Raw genomic sequence first — 19,310 nt, forward strand, 5'->3', positions numbered from 1 at the left:
GCATTTCCGCAGAGTTTGAGCCGGATCAGACGCTGCAGAAACGCTTAAAAGATGCATCAAATTAATTAGCATGCGTTTTTGGCTTTTTGTGCCAATGCATGCGTTTTTAACCGCTCAGAAATCGCTTAGCGGCTAAAAACGCAGCATGCTCATTAATTCCCGCATTGCTCAGCGTTTTTAGCCATCCCCAATGATCCCAGAAATCGCGTGTCAAAAAACGCGTCAAAAACGCGTAAAAAATTGTGCAAAAAAAGCGGAAAAAGACGCGCGATTTCTGGGAAGGGGATCCTTTTCCTGAGCATTTAAAAATGCTAGCGTGGGCACATAGCCTTACAGTAAACAAACTAACAGTTACAGACTGGTACAGAGGGAAGAGGACCCTGCCCTTGTGGGCTTACATTCTACGGGGCATTCAGGTGTGAAGCAGAGAGGATTGATCTGTACTCATCTTGGTCAGTTAAGAGTGGACCAGATGCATATGATCAAGCCAAAGTAGACAATGTCAATAAATAACACTGGGGTAAATCAGGGGGTTACTTGAAAGATATGGTTCGGCCAGGCAATAAATAAGTTTATAATCATTCCTGCATACAGCTATACAGCAATTATACAGTATATATGTATTAACATTTAAAATCATTTTTATGAATTAAAGAAGCAAATACAGATTTTTTTTTTTGCACATATGTTTCTCAGCAGGATTATTATAGCAGAGTGAGGGGCTATTCACATCATGATGTCGGAAGCTCCTAAATTAGTAAATATGAAGACCATAAAAATGTATTTACAGGTGTTACTCGGTGGAGCCATAGACTTCAATGGTCAGACCCTAATTTGTTTTATCCTAGCTAAGCGCCATTCATTTGTAACTTTTCACCATGGGCTGTTGGTCCTGTTATCTATTCAACCCCGAATTTCTTTTCACTGATGACAAACTACTCAATCAGTCCTTTCTGATGACATAATCACCAACTCAACCCCTCCTGTTAGCTCTTGAATACACCTCCCCAATTCATAAAATACCAAACTTCTTGCTTCTCCATGTGTCCCCCATGCTGTTAAAGATATTACTTGTGCGTTATAAAACAGAGCCATGATGTACATTTATGGCCGAAAGTGTTCGCACCCTCGAAATTGTTCAAGAAAATGAAGTATTTCTCCCAGAAAGCTATTACAATTACACACGTTTATTTCCTTTGTGTATTGTAACAAAACAAAAAAACTGAAAAAAAGGCAAATTGGACATAATTTCTCACAACCCCAAAAATGTTCCAATCAAAATTTTTGGCACCCCCCCCTTAATATTTGGGTGCCCACCGTTGGGAATAAATGACTGTATCGCTTCCTGTAACCATCAACAAGCTTCTTACACCTGTCAACTGGAATTTTGGACCACTCTTTTTTTGAAAACTGCTGCAGGTCTCTCATAATTTAATGATTAAATTCTTCTCCCAACAGCAATTTTAAGATCACTCCACAGGTGTTCAATGGAATTTAGATCCGGACTGATTGCTGGCCACTTCTAAACTCTCCAGGGCTTTGTTATCATCCTTTTATGAGTGCTTCTTGAAGTATGCTTGGAATCATTGTCCTGTTGGAAGACCCATGACCTAGGATGCAAACACAGCTTTCTGATACTGGGCACTACAGTGTGACCCAAAATGCTTTGGTAATGTTCAGATTTCATGATGCCTTGCACACACTCAAGGCACCTACTGCCAGTTGCAGTAAAACAAAGTCAAAACATCTTTGAATCTCCACCATATCTGCCTGTAGGTACTGTGTTCTCTTCTTTGCAGGCATCATTCAGGTTTCGGTAAATAGTAGAATGATGTCTTTCAACCAAAAGATCTATCTTGGTCTCATCTGTCTACAAGACGTTTTCCCAGAAGGATTTTTGCTTACGTCCATTTTGGCAAACTGCAGTCTAGCTTTTTTATGTCTGTGTCAGAAGTGGGGTCTTCCTCGGGTCTCATGCCATAGCTTTTAATTTCATTCAAATGTCGACAGATAGTTCGCAATGACACTAAGGCACCCTGAGCTTGTAGGACAGCTTGAATTTATTTGAAACTTGATTGGGGCTGCTTATAATAAATAAATAATCTTTATTTTTATATAGCGCTAACATATTCCGCAGCGCTTTACAGTTTGCACACATTTTTCATCACTGTCCCCGATGGGGCTCACAATCTAAATTCCCTATCAGTATGTCTTTGGAGTCTGGGAGGAAACCGGAGTACCCGGAGGAAACCCACGCAAACACGGGGAGAACATACAAACTCCTTGCAGATGTTGTCCTTGGTGGGATGCGAACCCAGGACCCCAGCGCTGCAAGGCTGCAGCGCTAACCACTGAGCCACCGTGCTGCCCTTATCCACCATTCTGGCTATTCTGCATTGCAACCTTTCATCAATTTTCTCTGCCGTCCACGACCAGGGAGATTAGCTACAGTGCCATTGGTCATAAACTTCTTGATTATATTGTACACCGTGGACAAAGAAACATCAAGATCTCTGCAGATGGATTTGAAGCCTTGAGACTGTTGACATTTTTCAACAATTTGGGTTCTCAAGTCCTCAGACTGTTCTCTTCTCTTTCTGTTCTCCATGCTTTGTGTGGCACACACAAACACACAATGCAAAGATTGAGTCAACTTCTCCCTCTTTTTATCTGATTTCAGGTGTGATTTACATATTGCCCACACCTGTTACTTTCCACAGGTGAGTTTTAACAAGCATCACATGCTTGAAGCAAATTTGTTTACTCAAAATTTTGGAAAGGTGCCAACAATTGTGTCCTGTCCATTTTTGAGATTGTGTGTGAAATTATGTACAATTTGCCTTTTTTATTTTTCTTTGTGTTGTTCCAATACACACAAAGGAAATAAACATGTATTACACAACACTGTGTAATTGCAATAATTTTCGTGGAGAAATACTTCATTTTCTGGAACAATTTCAAGGGTGCCAACACTTTCAGCCATGACTGTGGTAGGTGAATCCACAGTTATTAGAGACTATAGAAGACTCCCTTGACTCAAATTCCCTGCCTATCCTGTCTGTGCGATATATACAGTGGGTACGGAAAGTATTCAGACCCCTTTACATTTTTCACCCTGTTTCATTGCAGCCAATTGGTAAATTCAAATAAGTTCATTTTTTTCTCATTAATATACACTCTCCACCCCATCTTGACTGAAAAAAATATAGAAATTTTTACAAATTTATAAAAAAAAATAAAACCAACCCTGAAATGACATGGTAATAAGTATTCAGACCCTTTGCTCAGTATTGAGTAGAAGCAGTACAGCCATGAATGAGTCTTCTTGGGAATGATGCAAGAAATTCTTCACACCTGGATTTGGGGATCCTCTGCCATTCTTCCTTGCAGATCCTCTCCAGTTCCATAAGGTTGGATGGTGAACTTTGGTGGACAGCCATTTTCAGGTCTCTCCAGAGATGTTCAATTTGCTTTAGGTCAGGGCTCTGGCTTGGCCAGTCAAGAATGGTCACAGAGTGGCTCTGAAGCCACTCCTTTGATATTTTAGCTGTGTGCTTAGGGTCATTGTCTTGTTGGAAGATGAACCTTCGGCCAAGTCTGAGTTCCAGAGCACTCTGGAAGAGGTTTTCATCCAGGATATCTCTGTACTTGGCAACATTCATGTTTCCTTCAATTGCAACCAGTCGTTCTGTCCCTGCAGCTGAAAAACACCCCCATAGCATGATGCTACCACCATGTTTCACTGTTCGGATTGTATTGGGCAGGTGATGAGCGGTGCCTGGTTTTCTCCACACATACCGCTTAGAATTATCACCAAAAAGTTCTATCTTTGTCTCATTAGACCAGAGAATCTTATTTCTCATAGTCTGGGAGTTCTTCATGTGTTTTTAGCAAACTATACGGGCTTTCATATGTCTGGCACTGCATTAAGGAGAGGCTTCTGTCAGGCCACTCTGCCATAAAGACCTGACTGGTGGAGGGCTGCATTGATCGTTGACTTTGTCGATCTTTCTCCCATCTCCCTACTGCATTTGTGGAGCTCAGACACAGTAATCTTGGTGTTCTTCTTTACTTCTCTCACCAAGGCTCTTCTCCCACGATTGCTGAGTTTGGCTGGACGGCCAGGTCTAGGAAGACTTCTGGTGGTCCCAAACTTCTTCCATTTAAGGTTTATGGAGGCCACTGTGCTCTTAGGAAGCTTGAGTACTGCAGAAATTCTTTTGTAACCTTGGCCAGATCTGTTTCTGAGCTCCTCGACCAGTTCCTTTGACCTCATGATTCTCAATTGGTCTGACATGCACTGTGAGGTCTTACATAGCTGTGAGGTCTTACATAGACAGGTGTGTGCCTTTACAAATCAAGTCCTATCAGTTTAATTAAACACAGCTGGACTCCAATGAAGGAGTAAGAACCATCTCAAGGAGGATCACAAGGAAATGGATAGCATGTGACATAAATATGAGTGTCTGAGCAAAAGGTCTGAATACTTAGGACCATGGGATATTTCAGTTTTTCTTTTTTAATAAATTAGCGAAAATTTCTACATTTCTGGTTTTTGTCAGTCAAGATTAGGTGCAGAGTGTACACTAATGAGACATTTTTTTTTGAATTTACCAAATGGCAGCAATGAAACAAAGAGTGAAAAATTTAAAGGGGTCTGAATACGTTCCGTACCCGCTGTACAATTTTTCTCAAGAGTTTATATGAGATGCAGCTTCAGATTGTGTCCTTTCCATCTTGCCTGTAAAAAGATGACAGGAAAAAACCTATTACAAGCAAAAGGCAAGACGACAAGCTTAAAATGCATCATAGTACAGATGAAAGGGGCTATCTGGAACTAAAGAATTGATCATCTAGCTGTAAGTTGATGGGGGTTTTACAGATTGTGCATGTTAAACGTTAAGAGATCATGACTAGTCATAATTGCAGGTATTGTCCAGATTACTAGTGAAAGTGACACATAATAGTTTTATAAATGGTAGTCAATTTCTCCCTCTTGATAAAAGCAGAGAATTTTGGCATGAGCAAGTCTACATGAGTCTCCTAGCTTGCTAGTGAGGTTTTAATAACCACATCTTTAACAACTGCTTCCTTTTAGGCTTAGACAAACATTAAATACTCAAGGATAAAATATTAACATGAATTAAATCCCAACTCCACAAGGTCTTGATTACATACACCTGTAGGATTTTGCTAAAGAACTGGGAAGTAGCTTCATGGATTGGCAGTCTCCTAAGGGAGAGTTAGTCTGCTGTATGAAACAGAGTCAAGTGTGCTGATGGTGAGTGATCAGACAAAATGTGAGCTGTAGCTGAGAGAGAGATGTGATGGGGTCTCTCTCTGAATGGAGACTGCGCTAAGCAGTCTGTTTGTGAGAGCTGCAGAAAACCGTGTGGAAGCTGCAGCCTGTTCAATGTGAATCGTGTCATGAGTTGAACACTTCTGTTTGGAGCTGGAAGCTGCTGGAGCTCGGGTTGAAGTGGATCATGAAAAATGGTGGGATTGAGCCTCTTCTGTGTATAAAGTCTGCTTTGGGAGAAAGAAAAAAGCGGGTTGGCACTACATTTACAGTAGTGGTGCTCATGGAGAAATAGTAGTAGATAAAATAGAATCCAGGCACTCACATGTATTGAAGTTCATTTAATGCACATATGGAAATCCAAGTTACAGACATTTTAGCTCATCCCAGGCTTTCATCATTAATGATAATAATAATTATTGATGATAGCCAGGTATGGGTGGAAACATCTGTGATTTGGATTTCCATATGTGCATTAAAAGAATCCCCGCACTCACATGCATTGACATTCAATTATATCTACTGCTCCGGGAGAAAGGATTGTATCCTGTTCGGGTAAGCCCACGCTGACGTATGTGATCTTGATTAAATGCACAGGCCATGTGCAGAAGACTGCAAGTATCTGGTGAATACCTTAATACCCAGAAGTTTCTTTCCTCTGTCCCACACTTTATACACTAACGCCAATGTGGGAGTAAGAGGATCCTCCACATGAGGAAATCCCAGACTCCAGAAGCGCGAAGCACATTGCATATTATGCAAAATAAGAGCACCCGACTTGCCCATGTCTCTACTTTCCTATGGAGGTGTTGAAATTGGGTTGCAATAAAATACCACCATGCATCAGGAATGGCAAGTCCACCCTGATCACATTGGAGAGTTTGCAGTGCTATTCAAGCATGCTGTTTACGCCATATTATTATTATTATTATTATTATTTATTGTTCTAGCGCCATTTATTCCATGGCGCTTTACATGTGAGGAGCGGTATACATAAAAACAAGTACAATAATCTTAAACAATACAAGTCATAACTGGTACAGGAGGAGAGAGGACCCTGCCCGCGAGGGCTCACAATCTTCAAGGGATGGGTGATAATACAGTAGGCGAGGGTAGAGCTGGTCGTGCAGCGGTTTGGTCGATCGGTGGTTACTGCAGGTTATAGGCTTGTCGGAAGAGGTGGGTCTTCAGGCTCTTTTTGAAGGTTTCGATGGTAGGTGAGAGTCTGATATGTTGTGGTAGAGAGTTCCAGAGTAGGGGTGATGCGCGAGAGAAATCTTGTATGCGATTGTGGGAAGAGGAGATAAGACGGGAGTAGAGAAGGAGATCTTGTGAGGATCGGAGGTTGCGTGCAGGAAAGTACCGGGAGACGAGGTCACAGATGTATGGAGGAGACAAGTTGTGGATGGCTTTGTATGTCATGGTTAGGGTTTTGTAATGGAGTCTCTGGGCAATTGGGAGCCAGTGAAGGGATTGACAGAGGGGAGAAGCTGGGGAATAGCGGGGGGACAGGTGGATTAGTCGGGCAGCAGAGTTTAGAATAGATTGGAGGGGTGCGAGAGTGTTTGAGGGGAGGCGACAGAGCATGAGGTTGCAGTAGTCAAGGCGAGAGATGATGAGGGCATAGACTAGGGTTTTTGCAGATTCTTGGGTGAGGAATGAACGGATGCGTGAAATATTTTTGAGTTGAAGTCGGCAGGAAGTGGAAAGGGTTTGGATATGTGGTTTGAAGGAGAGATCAGCGTCAAGGATTACTCCGAGGCAGCGAGCTTGTGGGACTGGGGAGAGTGGGCAGTCATTTACTGTAATTGATAGGTTCGTAGGGGGGGTCACGTGAGATGGGGGAAAGATGATGAATTCTGTTTTGTCCATGTTGAGTTTCAGATATCTAGTGGAGAAGAAGGATGAAATAGTGGACAGACATTGAGGGATTCTGGTTAGTAGGGAGGTGATATCTGGTCCAGAGATGTAGATCTGTGTGTCATCAGCATAAAGATGATACTGAAAGCCATGAGATTCTATGAGCTGTCCCAGGCCAAAGGTGTAAATAGAGAACAGCAGGGGCCCAAGGACTGAACCTTGTGGGACTCCGACAGATAGGGGGCGAGGTGAGGAGGTGGTGTGTGAGTGGGAGACGCTGAATGTCCGGTCTGTTAGGTATGATGAGATCCAGGAGAGGGCCAAGTCTGTGATGCCGAGGGATGAGAGGGTCTGTAATAATAGGGAATGGTCCACTGTGTCAAAGGCAGCCGACAGGTCCAGGAGGAGGAGGACAGAGTAGTGTCGCTTGCTCTTGGCAGTTAAGAGGTCATTGGTGACCTTAGTAAGGGCAGTTTCAGTGGAGTGGTGTGACCGGAAGCCAGATTGTAAGCGGTCGAAGAGGGAGAAAGAAGAGAGATGGGAGGACAGTTCAAGGTAGACGTGTTGTTCCAGTAGCTTGGAGGCGTATGGGAGAAGTGATATAGGGCGATAGCTAGATACAGAGGATGGGTCAAGAGAGGGCTTTTTGAGGATAGGTGTGATGGAGGCATGTTTAAAGCTTGAGGGGAAAACACCAGTTGTTAGTGATAGGTTGAAGAGATGGGTTAGGGTTGGGATGAAGACTGTGGTAAGGTTTGGGATGAAGTGGGATGGGATCGGGTCGAGTGCACAGGTGGTGAGATGTGATCTTGAGAGTAGAGTGGAGAGTCGATCTTCTGTAATGGTGGAGAAGTTGGTTTTGAAGGTGGAGGGCTGGGAAGTCGGGAGGAAGGGCTCTAGGGGTTGTTGACCAAAACTGTCCCTGATGTTATCAATTTTCTGCTTGAAAAATGAGGCAAAGTCTTCAGCTGAGATGAGTGGGGAGGGAGGAGGTGCTGGGGGGCGGAGGAGAGAATTGAAGGTGTTGAATAACTGTTTAGGGTTGTGAGACAGGGAGGATATGAGAGATGAGAAGTAGGTTTGTTTAGCTGTGGCGAGTGTGGTCTTGAAAGTAGTGAGGGACTGTTTGAATGCGATGAAGTGCTCGTTGGAGTGGGATCTTTTCCATCTGCGCTCAGCAGCCCTGGAAGCTCGCCTCAGCTCTTTGGTCAGGCTGGTGTGCCAGGGCTGTCTGTTGATTTTGCGAGTTTTGGTATGTGTAAGTGGGGCAGCGGATTCCAAAGCTACAGCTATTGTGGTGTTATATAGAGCGGCAGCGTCATCCGCATTGTGTAAGGAACTTATATCTGTAAGAGGGAGGAGGGATTCAGAGAATGAGTGTAGGTCAAGGTGTTTAAGATTCCTGCGAGGGTGTGAAAGTTTGTGGGGTGGGGATTGTAGACATGGAGTGAAGAGGGAAGAGAATGTGAGCAGGTTGTGGTCAGAGAGAGGAAGAGGTGAGTTAGAGAGGTTAGATAGGGAGCAGAGGCGGGTGAAGATGAGGTCCAGTGTGTGGCCATCTTTGTGGGTGGCTGTAGAAGACCATTGAGTGAGGCCGAAGGAGGAAGTGAGAGATAGAAGTTTAGTGGCAGCTGAGAGGGAAGTGTCAATGGGGATGTTGAGGTCGCCCATGATGATAGTAGGGATGTCCGCGGAAAGGAAATGAAGTAACCAGGTGGTGAAGTGGTCAAAGAAGGTGGTGGCTGGCCCTGGGGGGCGGTAGATGACAGCCAGTTGGAGGTTGGAGGGGGAGTAGATGCGCACAGAGTGCACCTCAAAGGAAGGGAGGGTAACAGAGGGTGGCAGTGGGATTGGGGTGAAGGAGCAGGTATCTGACAGGAGAAAACCAACTCCTCCACCATGTTTGCTGCTGGGGCGGGGGGTGTGAGAAAGGTGGAAGCCACCATACGAAAGTGCAGCAGGAGAGGCTGTGTCAGAAGGGGTGAGCCAGGTTTCGGTGATGGCGAGGAAGGAAAGTTTGGTAGTAACAAAAAGATCATGGATGTAGGAAAGCTTGTTGCAGACTGAGCAAGCGTTCCACAGAGCTCCTGTTAGTGGGACTGGGGAAGCGGGGGCTGGGTGAATGGGTATAAGGTTGGAGAGGTTACGGAAGGTTGTGATAGAGTGTGGATGGGAGGTAGAAATGACTGTGGGAATGTGGTGAGGAGGACCAGGATTTGGAGAGATATCACCAGCAGTGAGAAGGAGCAGAGAAAGTGTTAGCAGGTGGGAGCAGGAGAGGGCATGAGGGGGCTGTCTGTGTTTGGAGACAGAGGATTGTATGTTAAGGAACAGTTTTGAGGCGGAGGTGAGGTGGATGGGGAGGATTGAAGAAGAGATGAACAGTTCCTTACTAGGAGTAGGGATTAGGGGAATTAGCAGAAAGTGAAGGATTATTGGGGTGAAAGTGAAAACAAACAGAAACATTGTTTACAGTGACTGTGTCCATATGTGCATTAAAAGAATCCCCGCACTCACATGCATTGACATTCAATTATATCTACTGCTCCGGGAGAAAGGATTGTATCCTGTTCGGGTAAGCCCACGCTGACGTATGTGATCTTGATTAAATGCACAGGCCATGTGCAGAAGACTGCAAGTATCTGGTGAATACCTTAATACCCAGAAGTTTCTTTCCTCTGTCCCACACTTTATACACTAACGCCAATGTGGGAGTAAGAGGATCCTCCACATGAGGAAATCCCAGACTCCAGAAGCGCAAAGCACATTGCATATTATGCAAAATAAGAGCACCCGACTTGCCCATGTCTCTACTTTCCTATGGAGGTGTTGAAATTGGGATGCAATAAAATACCACCATGCATCAGGAATGGCAAGTCCACCCTCATCACATTGGAGAGTTTGCAGTGCTATTCAAGCATGCTGTTTACGCCATATTAATTACCTGAACAAGGTTTGTCCTTTATGAAATATGGGTGGAGGGAAGCCAACAAGGAGCGCTATGTAGCCCATATAACATTTGTGGAATAAGGATCATCTTGATAAGATTTCCTCTACCTATAACTGATAGCGGGAGTTTGGACCACAAGTATCAGTGGTTGCTATGGACAATGGCTGTTTTGTTTGTCCTAAATGGACTAGCTCAGCAATGTATGAGTTGCCAGGGTCTGTACTGTTTAGTTAGCGCCTGGAGAAGGCTAGGGAGTCATGTTTATGATTTTGGTGCTGTGCAATAAAAACTGCACGTGTTTGGACCAAAACTGCATTGCCTGTGTGAACACTACCTAAAGCCTAATCCCTACCAGAGAGCGTAAACCCCTATAACAGTGGTCCCCAACCTTTCTGACCTTGAGAGACACATCTAGCTCTGAGATAAGGTTGCGAGCCACATCCAGCTTTGAGAGAAGGTCGCGAGCCACATCCAGCTCTGAGAGATGGTCGAGAGCCACATCCAGCTCTGAGAGATGGTCGCGAGCCACATCCAGCTCTGAGAGATGGTCGCGAGCCACATCCAGCTCTGAGAGATGGTCGCGAGCCACATCCAGCTCTGAGAGATGGTCGCGAGCCACATCCAGCTCTGAGAGATGGTCGCGAGCCACATCCAAATCTGAGAGATGGTCACGAGCCACATCCAAATCTGAGAGAGGGTCATGAGCCACACCCAGCTCTGAGAAAGGGTCGTGAGCCACATCCAGCTCAGAGGGTCGCGAGCCACGTCCAGTTCTGAGAGAGGGTCGCAAGCCACGTCCAGCTCTGAGAGAGGGTTGCGAGCGACATCCGGCTCCCACACACCCTCACATTAATGCAACTAGTGATGAGTGAGTATACTTGTTACTCAAGATTTCCCGAGCATGCTCGGGTGATCTCCGAGTATTTGGATGTGCTCGAAGATTTAGTTTCTGTAGCTGCAGCTGCATGATTTGTGGCTGCTAGACAGCCTGAATACATATAGGGATTTCCTAACAAACAGGCAATTCCCACATGTATTCAGGCTGTCTAGCAGCCACAAATCATGCAGCTGTGGCGACAGAAACTAAATCTCCGAGCACATACAAATACTTGGAGATGACCCGAGCATGCTCAGGAAATCTCGAGTAACAAGTATACTCGCTCATCACTAGTGGCAACCAAAGCCCCTATTTTGGGTATAATGACAGCCAAAGCTTTTCCACAGAAGCAGTATACCAAGATCCAAGGGTTCCCACAATCCCCCCTTCAGTATTCTCCCATCAAGCACCTCCCACCACACGCTCGTATCCAGCTTCAAGCACCTCTTCTGATCGGTAGTATCATCCTGTCTCTAGCATACCATCCTTAAATTATCTCTAAACCCCTAAGACCAGTCTATGTTCACCCAGTTCTGCTCTTCTGTGCCGGACTACTCACAAAATTCACCATTTTGAGATGCGCTCTTCATAGCTCTTTGCTAAACCTGGAGCTAATGCACCAAGCTAGCAGACAGTCACGAGCCACAATTCATGAGATTGCGAGCCACATGTGGCTCCCGAGCTACAGGTTGGGGATCCCTGCCCTATAATGTAGAAGTTAAAGTCATTCCAGATAAGTGACACTGTAACTATTATTGAACATAAAGGTTGTATTTAGGAACAGCGCAGAACTCAATAATTAAAGGAGTTGTAGTATCTGCGCATCCCCTCCATACAATTAATGACAGCCCATGCAAAACATGGCTGCATGGAATAAGAGAAAGGAAAGCTCTGTGCAGCAGCTCTTAGCTGAAAAAGATGGGGACCCCCAATGACATCCAAATGACCTACTAAAGCCAAAATTAAGGGGTGATCCAGACAGAATAAACCCTTTAACAATACCCCGAAGACTTTCTCAGGGAGTACATAGATATATGTGGAAAGTAAACTACCAAATATGAATACTATAAATACACATTACTTCTGTTATACTACAATCTTACAATGGAAATCCTAATTCCAAAACCACATGCCTCAAAACATAGTATCAACGTCGTAATCTCTGCACAGCTAAAATATCCATTCGTCCTGACATTGTGAGAAACTGACTTTGTGCTCAGAAACTTGGGAGAAGTGCTAGTTTGGCATCAGGGAGTAGCGGCAGCCCTGGCTTTCCATGCCATCTTTGTGCTCATGCTGTAATGTCCCCACTGGTGCCAAGATGAAGGGCTGCACACACCATCTGTTGCCTCAAGCACTTAGCTGCAGGCGACTCCGGATCGTATGCACACATTTACAGATCAGGCAGGTATGGTATATACTCCCCTATTAACAAAAACATCACCATTTTCATTTTATTATTCTAGTAGAATATATAAGATGACATTTAATGTCTTGAGCAGGTGACTCAGTCATGTATTATGTGCAGACAAAACAGCCTTACTAAGGAGTCTGCATCAGAATACATACATGATATTAACCTTTATTACAATATGAAAAACTGGTCAGGAAAATGAAAAGATGTCTTAGATGACATTTTAATGTATAAGAGAACAGCATTATTAAAAAACTAGTCCATCAATAAGACACAAGTATCCTTCCAGGCAGTGACCAGTAAGGCTGCCCCCTGCAGTTAGTGACAGCCCTAGTTCCCCCACAATAACCATCAGAGTATACCCATGGTTAGTACTAGTCAGTGCTCCTATATTGCCCCATGATCCGTGGTAGCCATAATGCCCTAATAATGACCATCAGAGTACACCTGTGGTTAGTACTGGTCAGTGCCCCTATAATGCCCCACAGTCAGTGGTGGCCATAGTGCCCTCATCACGACGATCAGAATGCACTCATGGTCAGTACTAGTCAGTGCCCCAATACTGCTCTATAGTCAGTGGTGGCCATAGTGCCCTCATAACCCTTGCCCTTATAAATGTCCCACAGTCAGTATTGGACATATTGCCCTCACAACGACCACCAGAGCGTACCCATGGTTAATATTAGTCAGTGTTCCTATAATGCCCCACAATCAGTTTCCATCTACTGTTTCTTGCAGATACTGATTAAGCCACCATTCCTTGATAGGCAGTGCTCTCACACAGTATAATGACACCAGTGCCCCCAAAACAATATAATGCCCCCACTGTGTCCCCAACAAAGTGTGATGCTCCTACAATGGCCCAACACAGTATGTTTTCCATAGTGTGTCCAACACAGCATGATGTCACCACACTGACCCTCAACACAGTGCCCCTAAGGTGCCCCCACACAGCATGATGGCCCCCACAGTATCCTATACAGTATGAGGTTTTAACAATCCCCCCACTAGCCCCACATACTTGATCATGGCCCCCACACCAGATGATGATGTCCTCCCACACAATAACAAGAACAAAAAAAAATATTTTTATTTCAGCATGGATGTCCTCTACAAGAAGGTGCGACCGAGGCATTGTGTTGCGCTGTCTGGTGAAGCCCAGGAATAAGCTTAGTCAGTCTGTTGAGGCCAAATTAGGAAAAGTTTGAGAAGTCCTGATCTACTTAGTAATTGCAGTATTATGAGCTACTCTTTTTTCTTCTTTTTAAATAAAGTGCTTGATGTATACCAAGCTTGACAAGACGACAGACATGTACCGGTACTCTCCAAAAAATAATAGATAGCTATATTAGACTAATAGACTAGATATATAGATATCACTGCAGATTATATGGACATATTAGAAGTATAGAATGATAAATTATGGTAGATATACTATGTAAGATTAGATGGAAATAATAGATAGACAGAGATAACATTTGCACTGCAATCACTGATCCGCATGCAGTGCCTTCTTTCTTCCTCTCTCCGCACTTGCTTAGACTAGGAGAGTGTTGGTGCTCATACACGCCAACACAACGCCCGCATTATTACTGGTGTGGAGCACAGATGGGAAGGAAGACAGCAGTGGCCCAAGCTGCAATATGTTGCCTGGGCTCTATCCACAATAGCCAGGTTGAAACTAATCTGCCTCTCTTAAGCCAACAGCCTGGAAGTTTCTATTATTTTGGCAGGACAATTGGCTTATATGTGCAGTTAGAAACACACATCCATCCCAACATGGCAATCTGCTGCAGCAACGTGAAGGCAAGATGGGTATAAAACGTATGGTAGAAACATTCTAGCTTCTTCATATAGAGTCTTCTTCTTGAAGATACAAATAACATAACCATTGTTTAACAGTATTAGAGCCATTTTCAGGTCATTTTTATTCCATTCTTGTGTCCAGAATGTAAAGTCATAAATAGTTTTTAATTCACTTCATTATGTGATTTGGCTTTTTTCCTGTTCAAAAACGTGATCAACGTTGTCTCCGAACCCCAAGATCTCTCCAGAAAACTATCTTGCAACGTCCACATTCCGCGTCTACGCAAACGACAACCAAATTTAATAGGGGCTGCTTTCAAATAAAATGCATAATAAACGATATACCATTAATGTCGTCCAACTACTCAAACTCTGACTGATCCCGGGAAAAGAAAGGCGCTTAGTCCTTAAATTAATATGCACTTTATTACGGGCAGAGAACTTGTCTATGAATTTTTAGATTCTTACAACCTACAGTGGGAGCTACTTTACCCTTTATACAATGAGAAGGATGGAAAATCTTCAATGAGAAGGAAATTAAAGGGATGTTAAATGTAACAACTGTTCTCGAAGGAAGGTCCCTGTAGTATGCACCACTAGTTAAAACAATAAGCGGGAAGGGGAGCGTGGTATATCTAACAAATCACTTGATTTTGCCTATTTGAAATCTACTTTTGCATTGATTTGTTAACAGTCGTGTCTGAATAGCCTTTGCTGGGACCACTTTACTTCTGTGTGAACTCTCAGCAGAAGCGCCATTATTGCACATTTTAGCGTTAAGTATCTTCTGAAAAGCACGCACACAACTATCCTACACCCCCCGACTTCCCATCTACTACAGCAATTACTAATTGGCAGTAATGTTCCAATCTTCTCTGTACTACAACAGCCTTTCGTCTTTTAGCAGAAGAGTTGATCAATCCTGGTCTTATACCATTTATGTGGCTAGAATTAAAAAAAAAAAAAAAAACCTGACTGAATTTAAAAAGTAAAAGTAATAAAAATTCATGGCGTTATGTAACAGTGATCATAGATCAACATTAACCCCTTCACCCCCAAGGGTGGTTTGCACGTTCATGACCGGGCCAATTTTTACAATTCTGGCCACTGTACCTTTATGAGGTCATAACTCTGGAACGCTTCCATGGATCCCGGTGATTCTGACATTGTTTTCTCGTGACATATTGTACTTCATGTTAGTGGTAAAATTTCATTCAAATAACTTGCGTTTATTTGTGAGAAAAACGGAAATTTGGCGAAAATTTTGAAAATTTCGCAATTTTCCAACTTTGAATTTTTATGCCCTTAAATCACAGAGATACGGCACACAAAAAACTTGATAACTAACATTTCCCACATGTTTACTTTACATCAGCACAATTTTGGAACCAAAATTTTTTTTTGTTAGGAAGTTATAAGGGTTAAAAGTTGACCAGCGATTTCTCATTTTTACAACACCATTTTATTTTTAGGACCACATCACATTTGAAGCCACTTTGAGGGGTCTATATGATAGAAAATACCCAAAAGTGACACCATTCTAAAAACTGCACCCCTTAAGGTGCTCAAAACCACATTCAAGAAGTTTATTAACCCTTTAGGTGCGTCACAGTAATTTTTTTGAATATTTAAAAAAAAAATGAACATCTAACTTTTTTTCATAAAAAAAATAATTCAGGTTCAATTTTTTTTATTTTACCAAGGGTAACAGGAGAAATTGGACTGCAAAAGTTATTGTGCAATTTGTCCTGAGTACGCAGATACCTGATATGTGGGGGGGAACGACTGTTTCGGTGCATGGCAGAGCTCAGAATGGAAGGAGCGCCGTTTGACTTTTTCAATGCAAAATTGGCTGGAATTCAGATTGGACGCCATGTCACGTTTGGAGAGTCCCTGATGTACCTAAACAGTGGAAACCCCCTACAAGTGACCCCATTTTGGAAACTAGACCCCCTAAGGAACTTATCTAGATGTGTGGTGAGCACTTTGACCCCCCCAGTGCTTCACAGAAGTTTATAACGCCCGGGCGTGAAAATAAAAAATTCGTATTTTTTCCACAAACATGATCTTTTAGTCACCATTTTTTTATTTTCCCAAGGGTACCAGGAGAAATTGGACCACAAAAGTTGTTGTCCAATTTGTCCTGAGTATGCTGATACCCCATATGTGGGAGAAAACTACTGTATGGGCACACGTCGGTGCTCGGAAGGGAAGTAGTGACGTTTTGGAATGCAGACTTTGATGGAATGGTCTGCGGGTGTCATGTTGCCTTTGGAGAGCCCCTAATGTACCTAAACAGTGGAAACCCCCCACAAATGACACCATTTTGTAAACTAGACCCCCCAAGGAACTTATCTAGATGTGTGGTGAGCACTTTGAACCCCCCAGTGCTTCACAGAAGTTTATAACGCCCGGGCGTGAAAATAAAAAATTCGTATTTTTTCCACAAACATGATCTTTTAGTCACCATTTTTTTATTTTCCCAAGGGTACCAGGAGAAATTGGACCTTAAAAGTTGTTGTCCAATTTGTCCTGAGTATGCTGATACCCCATATGTGGGAGAAAACTACTGTATGGGCACACGTCGGGGCTCGGAAGGGAAGTAGTGACGTTTTGGAATGCAGACTTTGATGGAATGGTCTGCGGGTGTCATGTTGCCTTTGGAGAGCCCCTAATGTACCTAAACAGTGGAAACCCCCCACAAATGACACCATTTTGTAAACTAGACCCCCCAAGGAACTTATCTAGATGTGTGGTGAGCACTTTGAACCCCCCAGTGCTTCACAGAAGTTTATAACGCCCGGGCGTGAAAATAAAAAATTTGTATTTTTTCCACAAACATGATCTTTTAGTCACCATTATTTTATTTTCCCAAGGGTACCAGGAGAAATTGGACCTTAAATGTTGTTGTCCAATTTGTCCTGAGTATGCTGATACCCCATATGTGGGAGAAAACTACTGTATGGGCACACGTCGGGGCTCGGAAGGGAAGTAGTGACGTTTTGGAATGCAGACTTTGATGGAATGGTCTGCGGGTGTCATGTGCGTTTGGAGAGCCCCTGATGTACCTAAACTATTGAAACTCCCCACAAGTGACCCCATTTTGGACACTAGACCCCCCACGGAACTTATCTAGATGTGTGGTGAGCACTTTGAACCCCCAAGTGCTTCACAGAAGTTTATAACACTCGGACGTGAAAATAAAAAAATCATTTTTTTCCACAAAAATGATATTTTTGCCCCCAATTTTTTATTTTCCTAAGGGTAATAGGAGAAATTGGACCCCAAAAATTGTTTTGCAATTTGTCCTGAGTAGGCTGATACCCTACATGTGGGGGTAAAACACTGTTTGGGCGCATGGCAGAGCTTGGAAGGGAAGGAGCACCATTTGACTTTTTCAACTCAGAATTGGCTGGAATTGAGATCAGACGCCATGTTGCATTTGGAGAGCCCCTGATGTGCCCAAACAGTGGAAACCCCCAATTCTAACTCCAACCCGAACCCCAACATGCCCCTAGCCCTAACCCTAACCCTAGCCCTAACCCTACCCCAACACACCCCTAGCCCTAACCCTAGCCCTAACCCTAATGGAAAAATGGAAATAAATACATTTTTTTTATTTCATTATTTTTCCCTAACTAAGGGGGTGATAACGGGGGGGTTTGATTTACTATTTATGGCGGTTTTTATTTTTGGCAGCTGTCGCACGCTAAAAGACGCTTTTTATTGTAAAAATACTTTTTGCATCACCACATATTGAGAGCTATAATTTTTCCGTATTTTGACCCACCGGGTCATGTGAGGTCTTATTTTTTGCGGGACGAGTTGACGTTTTTATTGGTACCATTTTCGGGCACGTGAAATTTTTTGATCGCTTTTTATTCCGATTTTTGGGACGCAGAATGAAGAAAAACCAGCGTTTCATGAATTTCTTTTGGGGGGGTGCGTTTACACCGTTCCGCGTGCGGTAAAATTGACAAAGCGGTTTTATTCTTCGGGTCAGTACGGTTACAGCGATACCTCATTTAGGTCTTTTTTTATGTTTTTGTCGGTTTTATGCAATGAAAACTATTTTATATAAAAAATAATTATTTTTGCATCGCTTTATTCTGCGAGCTATAAGTTTTTTATTTTTTCGCTGATGATGCTGTGTGGCGGCTCGTTTTTTGCGCGACAAGATGACGTTTTCAGCGGTACCATGGATATTTATATGCGTCTTTTTGATCGCGCGTTATTACACTTTTTGTTTGGCAGTATGATAATAAATCATTTTTTGCTTCGTTTTTTATTTTTATTTTTTAAGGGGTTCGCTAAAGGGGTTAACTAATGGGACAGTTTTATAGGGTGGGTCGTTACGGACGCGGCGATACCTAATATGTGTACTTTTATTGTTTTTTTTTTATTTCCAAAAAATGGATTTATTGGGGGAATATTTTTTTTTTTTTTCTAATTTATTTGGCGATTTTTTTTTAATTATTTTTACACTTTTTTTTATTTTTTTTTTTACTTTATTAAATAGTCCCAGGTGGGACATCACTGTCCTGTGACAGATCGCTGATCTGTCACATCACAGATCACTGTGACAGATCAGCGATCTGACACAGGCACTGCAGAAGGCTTCCTCATGCCTGCGCTTTGCCGGCACTGAGGAAGCCAGCTTCCTCAGGCCCCTGAAGGCCCCCGTCGCCATCTTGGATTCGGGGGCCTGGAGGAAAGGAGCCCCCCGCAGCAGCGCTGCACATTGCGCTGCCGTGGGGGGCTCAGGGAAGCACGGAGGGAGCCCCCTCCCTGCCGATGCTTCCCTTTAACTCCCGGTACACCGCGATCATGTTTGATCGCGGTGTGCAAGGGGTTAACGTGTCGGGGGCGGTCCGTGACCGCCCCTGACACATTGTGCCGGGTGTCAGCTGTGATAATCAGCTGACACCCGGCCGCGATCAGCGGTGCTCACCACGTGGGCGCCGCTGATCGCGCCGGACGTACTATCCCGTCCATGGGCATAGGGGCCCAGGTCCCATGGACGGGATATACCGTCGGATGTCAGGAAGGGGTTAAAAACATAATAACGCAGGGAATGGATAAAAAAAAGGTAATGAATGACCAA

General features: G+C 43.6%; 1 protein-coding gene across 8 annotated transcripts in view; it reads right to left on the reverse strand.

The window, feature by feature from the left end:
- The window catches only part of TSPAN4 (tetraspanin 4), a 755,262-nt gene that overhangs the window by 338,737 nt on the left and 397,215 nt on the right, over positions 1 to 19,310 (reverse strand). The gene's annotated exons all lie outside the window — the stretch shown is intronic.

This window comes from Dendrobates tinctorius, unplaced genomic scaffold (genome assembly GCF_039654945.1).
Source record: "Dendrobates tinctorius isolate UK_male_01 unplaced genomic scaffold, ASM3965494v1 ptg000211l, whole genome shotgun sequence".
Taxonomy (NCBI): Eukaryota; Metazoa; Chordata; class Amphibia; order Anura; family Dendrobatidae; genus Dendrobates; species Dendrobates tinctorius.